The following is an 8,358-nucleotide window of genomic DNA, read 5'->3' as shown; positions in this document are numbered from 1 at the left end:
GGCAGAACCCCTGCAGCTGGGGGTCTGCAAGCGGCCCTTCCCCGCCAGCCCTGGAGCCCAGCAGACGCGCCCTCCCCCTCCATGCCCACTCCCTGGGAGGCGTCTGACACATGATTTATTCATAAAAAGCCATTATTTGTGCCAAAGAAGAACTGAGCTGCTCGCTTTTTAAGTGCTGATAATGCTCTCAGCCTCCTCGCCTCTCCACCTCTCTCCTTCCCTCCCATCTCTCTCATCTCTCTCACCTCCTTGGACTTCCTATCCTCTCTCCTACTCCCCTTCCTTTCCCCCTTCCCTCCCATCTTCCTCTCTATTCCTTTTTTTTTTCTCCTTATCCTTCCTCTTCTCCCTATTTATTCATTCTCCTCCCCTCTCTCCTCCACTCCCCTCCCCACTTCCTCCCTAGAGCCTACAATTTGGGGAGTGAGGGAGGATCAGGGGAGGCTCAGAACCCATGGTCTCAGATCAGGAAGCTGAGCCCAGGCCTGGAAGCCAGGAGCCCATCCCTCCACCTCAGCCTTCACCTCTTCAGGACCTGGAGTAGGTTGGGAGGAGTGGGAGCTGGCTGAGAAAGGTGAGGTGGGAAATCTTTGGGAGGTGTCCCAACCAGCTCCCCCTGTAGTAGAAATGCGTGACTTCAGCACCCCATTATTAGCACCAGTCTCCTAGACTTCCGAATAAACCTTCAATCTAAGTAAAAACAGTGGACTTGCTAGGCAAATGCAGGTTCAAGGCCAACCTTTTAAGCTGCCTTTTCCCCCAGCTTGGGGCCCCACCCCACATATAGAAATGCTAGAGCCATCATTCTTCAGTTGATGCTGGCATCAAGGGAGGTACTTGGGACCCTGTCACAGAGACAGGAGGCAGCCCCAGTGGGTCTGTTCACAAACCTAAACAGAGACACGGCTGTACACAAGGGTTTTACAAGCAGACATCGCAGATCCCGTGTGCACACACGTACTCAGCCAGGTTCCCCTCCACATGTGTGTGTGTGGCCTCAGGCTCACATATGCACACGTGCACACATGCATACCTAGAGAGCCATGCACACAGCCACACACATACTCAGGCAGATGGAGAGCTATTCCTCATCCCTTTCCGAAGTGTTCTTCCCATGGGCACCTGCAGCGGGGGCCCAAACTCTTTTCCCATTTCGTCCGTGCATGAGCCAGACACCTGTTCGTTTGCTTGTTCATTCATTTGTTCCCTCCATCAGCTTTGTTTCTGCACCCCTCCGGGCCAGGCCTTTTGCTGGGCACCGGGTGGCAGAGGTGAACATGACTGGGTCAAAGGGAGGAGGGCTGGAGCAGAGGGGGCATTGCAGGTCCCCCTCCTGCCTTGGGCTGGGGGTTGGCGACCCAGCAGGCGAGGGGTTAAGTCATTTGGCATCCAGAGCTGGAGCCATTAGGCCTCCTAATTATGAAATTATCGAGGTCCTCAGGTGACTGCTAATTTCACACACACTGTTCCTCTCACGGCTAATGAACGCCCGCAGAACCCACGCCTTGTCTTTCCTGCTGAACGGTGACCTGCAGTTAATGAGCTCAGGAAGGCAGACAGGCCGCCGGCTGGGTGGGTGGGGCGGCGGGCCTGAGGAGGGGGCTGCTCGCCTCTCCTGCCCCAACTGGCTCCCCTTGCTGGCTGCCAGCCCCAGCGAAGAGACTTCAGGGCCAAAGCCCAGCCCGCAGTTTCTGCAGGTCCAGGCTAGGCCAGGGGCTCCTGGGAGCAAGGGGAGGGGCACAGGTTTGAGGAGGGCTTGCAGTCCTAGGATCCCACCAGGAGCCTGAGGGCAGAGTGTGGGGGGGCAGGGGACAGGAAATGTAAATGGTGGGACCTCAAGAGAGGTCCTGTCTGCTTGATTCTGGTATCATATTAAGGGTGGGGGGAATAGGGGAGTGTGACAGCTGAAAGGGTGGGAGTGGGTGGTGGTGGGCTCAGTCATACCCTGATGCTGGAGATGTTGATGACTTTGGATGACAGTGGGAATGTCAACCGGTGAGGTTGAGGTGCTGCTGCTGCTGGTTGTGGTTTTTTTATTAAATGTTTTAAAATGAAAAAGTAGCAAAAAAATTACCCTGCAAAATATGAAGGAAGAGAAAAAAAGTAACTCCTGTTGGCTGAAATCCCCAGTTGGATGCACAGGGTACGACCCCAGATCTAGAAGTCATCTGCCCCTCAAGGCGGGGACACAGGGGACCCTCCAGGCTGACCATCAGGTAGGCTTAAATGCCCTCTGACCTACCTGTGGAAATGACTCTGCCCCAGGCCCACATTTCACCAGCCCGGTCAATGCCAACTGAGTGGCTATGTGGAGAATGAGGGGTTCAAAGGAGTGAGAATCATGAACTGGGGTGCAAGGGGCCTCTGTTCTAGCATTTTTCTGTCTCATGGGCTTAAGCAAGCCCCTTTCCCTCTCTGGGCCTCAGCTTCTTAGTAAATGATAGCGTTAGACTAGAGCTGAGTTTTTCAATCCGCATTTGGAGAAGGGACCAGGCTGGTCTCCATGAGGGGTTGCCACCTTCGCCTGGCATCCCCCATCAGAGACCCTCCCCAGGAGACAGGTACCCCAGACCAGAGGCAGGTGGCGAATCTGCTGGCTCACAGGTTGTGATGGGATGCCTGAAGGTGCCCCTGACTCCATCCTCTTGAAGCCTCATCTTCTTCCTCCGGATATAAGAGGCATGTCCTGGCTTCCCACCAGCCTGCATTGTAGGAGGCATCCTCTGACAGCCAGTTCCTGCTCTACCACCAGCTCACACTGCTTCTGCCCCTCAGTTTCCCATCTGCCAAAGGAAGGTAATAAAAGTGTGAACTCACTTTCTCATCAAAGATCTCAGAGGTTGTAGCCGTTACTATGTGACTCAGGGCTGACCCAGGCCATTCGTATGGTTGAGTCCAGTTCTTTCCCCAAGGCCCCATAATTCTCTAACACGCAGCTAGCTCCACGTGGAGGCCAGGGAAAAGTGCCGCACCATGGGTGTGCCCGGAGAGGAGGTTGGGAAGGATCTGGCCCCCCAGCACAAAGGAACATGCCCCTGCACCTTTCATATTCCTGCTACTCCATTTTTGTGCATTATTCTATTTGATCCACACACAATATGAGGTAGATGCTTTTAATATCTCGATTTACAAAGAGATATCTGCAGATCAGAGAAGTCAAGCGACAAGCCCAAAGTCACACAGCTAGAAAATGGCAGAGCCAGGCCTCAAACCCAAAGCCTGTAGGCCCTTGACTGCTGTTACACCTTCTCTCCACATGTCATACACAAATGCCCAAGTACGTGTATGCCCATGTACATATATACACCCCTACTGGAACACCAGTCATCACCACATCTTACACGCATGCGCACAAATGCTCACGTCTTCTCTCCCCACTGCATAGACACACAAATCCATACAACCACAGATGCAGTCATATGTGAATATGTACCTCATTAGTAGATGTGCAAAAATTAATAGGTTCATGCCCACAAGCAGATATCCATGCAAAACATATAAAGCACATGTGTACATTCCTGAACACACGTAAGCACTATCACCTGTGCACAAAGCAATCCCCTCAGGAAAATCTGCACATACAAAAGTACACCGACCAAGTGCACAGACGTCTAGTGTGTTCACCCATGCATATGCACTGACATGCAAACACATAGTTACCCAAGAAATACCCACAAGGGGGCATTTATATGCACCTGTGCACAGACATATACCTGTACAGGCACATATATTGAGGTGGGAAACAAGGCCCATGGGTTCCCTCCCATGTACACACAGACACACACACTGTGTGTGTGCACACGGGAGCACAGGCCCAGGTAGCCTGGTGCAGCAAGGTGAGCAGCCTTCCTCTGCTGTGGGTGTGATGGATGGACCCACGTCCTAAGTGACTCTCAAAGTGTCGTGGTGTGCAAGGCACAAACACCAATTAGTGGGGCCTTTGAAAGCATCCGCTCGTTAGAGGAGAAGCAGAAGAGGCTGGAATTGGCATAAAACACGGAGCTATTTAACTATCACGGGGCGGGGGTGTGTGCGCTGCGGAAAGGCCTTTGGGCAGATCTCCCCCTCCGCTCTGCACTTGTTAGGGGAGAAGGACCCTCACAAGGGGCCTTGGCAGGCTGCTTTGATGCTCCTTGAAAGTGGGGGGGTGGGAGGGGCAGCCTCCTGCCAGTGCTGGGCTGGCACGGAGCGAGCGGGGGCTGCGCCAACTGGCGATCAATTTCATGCACATCGTAAACCTAAGTGCTTTCTGGAGAGTCGGGCAGATTGCACATAAAGTCCCCCTTCTGTCCCTAGCACACGGGTGGGCGGGTGAGGCAGAGGCTTACCCTGGCAGACAGACCTCCACCAGGCTGCAGGAGACCTGGGTAACCTGGTTCTCAGTAGGGGGTATCCTTGGGGTCATGGGGAGTTCTCTCGGATGGGCTGGCACTTCTGGGGACAGCTGGAGAGGCAGACAGGACATGAACCCTGGAGTCTGCCAGACTCTGCTACTTACTGGCTGAATGACCTTGGACAGTCAGCTTCTCTGAGCCTCGGTTTCTTCATCTGTAAAATGGGTTGATGTAAGAATCAAATAAGTGTATGTCTGTGGCATGATGTATCCCAGAGCTCACGGAACCTGTGAGTACAAATGCAGTCACATTTACATTTATTGTTATCTAGGCCCCCAGTCCCCATGTACTAACTGCAGGACCTTGAACCCCTCCCCACAAATTATGATCCATTTCTGAAAGGCTCCAGAGAGGGATCTCACAGGAGACTCACAAATCTTCCATTGTTTCCTCCATCCTCTTCCTGCCCAAGCTCCTGTTTTTGAACATCTGCTGCCCTTGAAGGTGTTTGGAGAAGCCACCCACCAACCCTCCCATCACGAACACTGATGCCAGGCCAAAAGGCGGTCTCTGGCTGTTCCCCAAATGCCCTGCCCCCTGGATGCTTGGCAAGGTCTGGGCTCTGCACCCAGGCCATGGTTGTGGGTGGGGGCAGGGTGCTGTGTTCCTGCTCAGCTCTGTGCCTCTGCCATCAGGGTCCCAAAGAACTGTGCTTGTACATATCATCTCTCAAGACTCTCACGAAATCAGTCCCTTCAGCTACTGCCCTCACTCTAATCCTGGCCAGGGCCTGTACAGTAGAAGGGTTGAGAGCAATCCTGAAGCCAAACTGCCCAGATTCAAATCCTGGCTTTGCTACTTATAAGTCACATGATGTTGGGCAACTTATTTACATAACCTCTGCCTCAATTTTGTCATCTGTAAAATGGGCATGATGATGTGCACCTCCTAGGGCTCTTGTGAGAAATAAATGAATACATGTAAGTGAAGTGCCCAGAGCAGAGCCCCCACATAGAGCAGCATGTTGTGGATGTTTCCTGATTTTAAGCTTTCAATATAATCCTTGTTCCTGTTTCTCCTCTGCCCTTTTGCAGACCTTTAGTTCTTCTCATAGCCACAAAAGCAAAGCCTCCATATTTGGCAAAACAGAACTGGGAGTGGGGGATAGGACAAGGTTATCACAATACACAACTTTATGGGAGAGTCCTACATAACAATCTTTGTCAGTGCCTCCCCTGGAATTGTGCAGTACCTAACCTGAGCAGCAAAATAGAGCTATCTCCTTTTCTCCCTGATAGCATGGAAACTTGCATAGCCAGAATATCTCATAGTCAGGCACTTGACAATGAGTGACTGCAGTAAGCACTCAGGAGCTGTTGGTGAGACTGACTGCCAGGCCAGTGCTGGGTCTTTGCATAATTAATGCTCACAAGCAATCTGTGAGGAGTGGATGATTATTCTCAGTCTAAAACTGAGTAAAATAATGCTCAGAGAGGACTATATTAGTCAGGATGGAAGATGCTCTGCTGTGGTAACAAACAATCCCAAATGTCAGTGGATGAAGGCAGTAAAAGTTTACCACTTGCTTATGCTAAGATTGCTGGAGGTCTAGGCATTTCCCCATGGCTGCCTTCCTTCGTAGGTGACTTAGCTTTCCACAGTGCTTTGATCTTGAGGATCCATCATCTCAAAGGAGATTTCCTTGGTTGCTGCAGCAGCTAGAAGGTCAGGTGCCAGCTCTTTTATGCTTTGGCAAGGAAATGGCCATTTCACCTCTGCCCAAAGCTCATTGGCCAGGAGCAGTCATGTAACTCACTTATCAATCAGGTTGCTGGGAAATGCAGGGTTTTGGGTACTCAGGAGGAAGGGAGGAGGTGACTCTGCTGCGTGTCTAGGCATGGACCAGTTAAGGTAGGCTCCGGGAGCTTTGGATGAGAGAAATCCTGCCACCTGGGACAGAGAGGAGAGGCTTGCTGGAAAGGCGAATGGAGCTAGGCTTTGACAAAGAGGAGGGTGAGATGGATTTGGACAGGCAGAGAGGAAAGAGATGGTATTCCGTGTGGGCACAGAGGATGAGTAAAAGCATGGAAGAAGAAATGCAAAAGACATTTTCAAGGAACAATGAGGACATCCTGGCTTGAGCAAGTTTGTTTAGGGAGGATGGAGAAAAAGCGGTATTCAGAGGCCAAACTGGTGAATTTGTGGTCCATCATCGTCCCCTGTCTGGATGGGTGGAGAGAAGGGGGCTCTGGTTTGACTCGGGTTTCTGGTTAGGGAAGTTGGGTGATGAAGGTGCCAGTCGAGTTGGGGAGCCCAAGCAGAGGAGCAGGGTGTGGGGTTAGAAGCAACCCTTGATTTGAGTCAGGTTGGGTTTGAGATAACTGTGGAACATCTAGGGAGGGCTCCAGGAAGCAGTAGAAAGTCAGGTACCAAGCTCAGAAGAAAGAGCTACACTGAGGCTGAAGATGAGAAGGTTGTCGGCACACAGGTGGTTTCTGAAGCCTCGGGTATGGATGAAGTTGCTCAGGGGCCGTGGGAAGGGTGAGTGGAGAAGAGGGCCCAGGACAGAACTCAGAGAGCTGTCTTGTAAGGTAAGGGCAGAGGAGTCCATGAGGGTGCCAGGCAAAGGGGTAGGTGAGGTCATGCTAGGAGGTGTCATGGAAGTAAGAGAGAACCAAGAAGGAAGAAGTCAATTTTGCATGACACTGGCAGCATTCACATGAGGCGTGACCATGGGATTTAGTAGCAAGAAGGTTGCTGATGACCTTGATAAAGATCCTTGGATTGTTTCTAGGGCAGGATGGACAATGACGCCAGACTGGAATGAGCCAAGCAGCAAATGGGGGGTAGTGTGGTGTAGAGATCAAGCGTAGAGGCTCTTCCAGAAGCTTCCTCTAGAGGCCAAGGGGAGACATGGCCATTGGTGGAAGAGGTTAAACTGTCCAGGGAGAGTATTTTTTAAAGGACTTATTGTTGTTGTTGTTTTAAGAGGGAAGAGACTTGAATGTGTTGACAGCTGATGGGAAGGAGCGAGTAGGGTTGGAGGTATCACAGATTAAGGAGGAGAGAGGGGGTGCCTGATTCAGGGGCTCCCTGAGGAGTGGGGGGCAGTGAGAGGAATCCAGGACTGGGGGGGCAGGGCTGGCTCTACCTAAAAGCAGAGGAAGGCCATGCTGGCCCCGTAGGGGCAGGGCAGCCTTGGAGAAGGAGATGGGGAGTTACAGACTGATAGCTGAGGAGGGGTGGGAGACAGGGAGGTGTGCATCGGGGATGGCGCAAGGGGAGCATTGTAAGTCACAGAGAAAGAGAAGGACGGAGCGGAGTGGGGTAGGGGGGAGTGGAGGAACAAGATGGAAGAAAGAGGCAGAGAGAGAGGTGGAGAGACATACGGAGAGATAATCAGAGAAATAGAGACACAGAAGGAGAGAGGAGGATTGAAAGGCTGGGCGAAGCCCACAAGACAGGACCCCTCAGGAGCAGGCATGAGGCAGGGCGGGAGTGACTGTGGAAAGAATGTGTGTTTCCTCAGGGGACCCCAACCCAGCCCAGAGCTTGGATCCTCCCCCACACTTGCCTCGCGCCCAGCCCAGAATGGCTCTGACTGCCAGCACGTAGGTGCACAGGAGCCCTGCTTCCTGCGGCCCGGGGCAGGGGCAGGGGCTGGGCACAGGGGGCCTGGCCTTCACTGGGGCAGCCCGGGCCGCTGGCCGCTGGTGGGAGTTGGGCCCTGAGTGTGGACAGGCCCTGAGGGAGGCCGGGGTGACCGCCAGGCCGCTGCCCTTCACCCCTCCCTGGGCCCAGGCGCAGGCCCTGGCCGCCCCCCCACGGCCTGGGCCACCCTGACATTCACCTAATTGTCTTCCCGCTTTGATGAGCTGCTCTGCGGAGGCGCCGCCACGGATCAAATTAAACGGGAGCCAAGCAGGCAGCCCCTGCGATGAGAGGATGAGACAGAAAATAGCACATTTGCATACCCCATCGCGGGGTGGGGGGGCGCCTGGAGACCCGAATGCAGAGAGACAGT

The sequence above is a fragment of the Tamandua tetradactyla genome, chromosome 2, assembly GCF_023851605.1.
Source record: "Tamandua tetradactyla isolate mTamTet1 chromosome 2, mTamTet1.pri, whole genome shotgun sequence".
Lineage (NCBI taxonomy): Eukaryota > Metazoa > Chordata > Mammalia > Pilosa > Myrmecophagidae > Tamandua > Tamandua tetradactyla.
The sequence above is the reverse complement of the archived record's forward strand: the minus strand, read 5'-3'. Positions refer to the sequence as shown.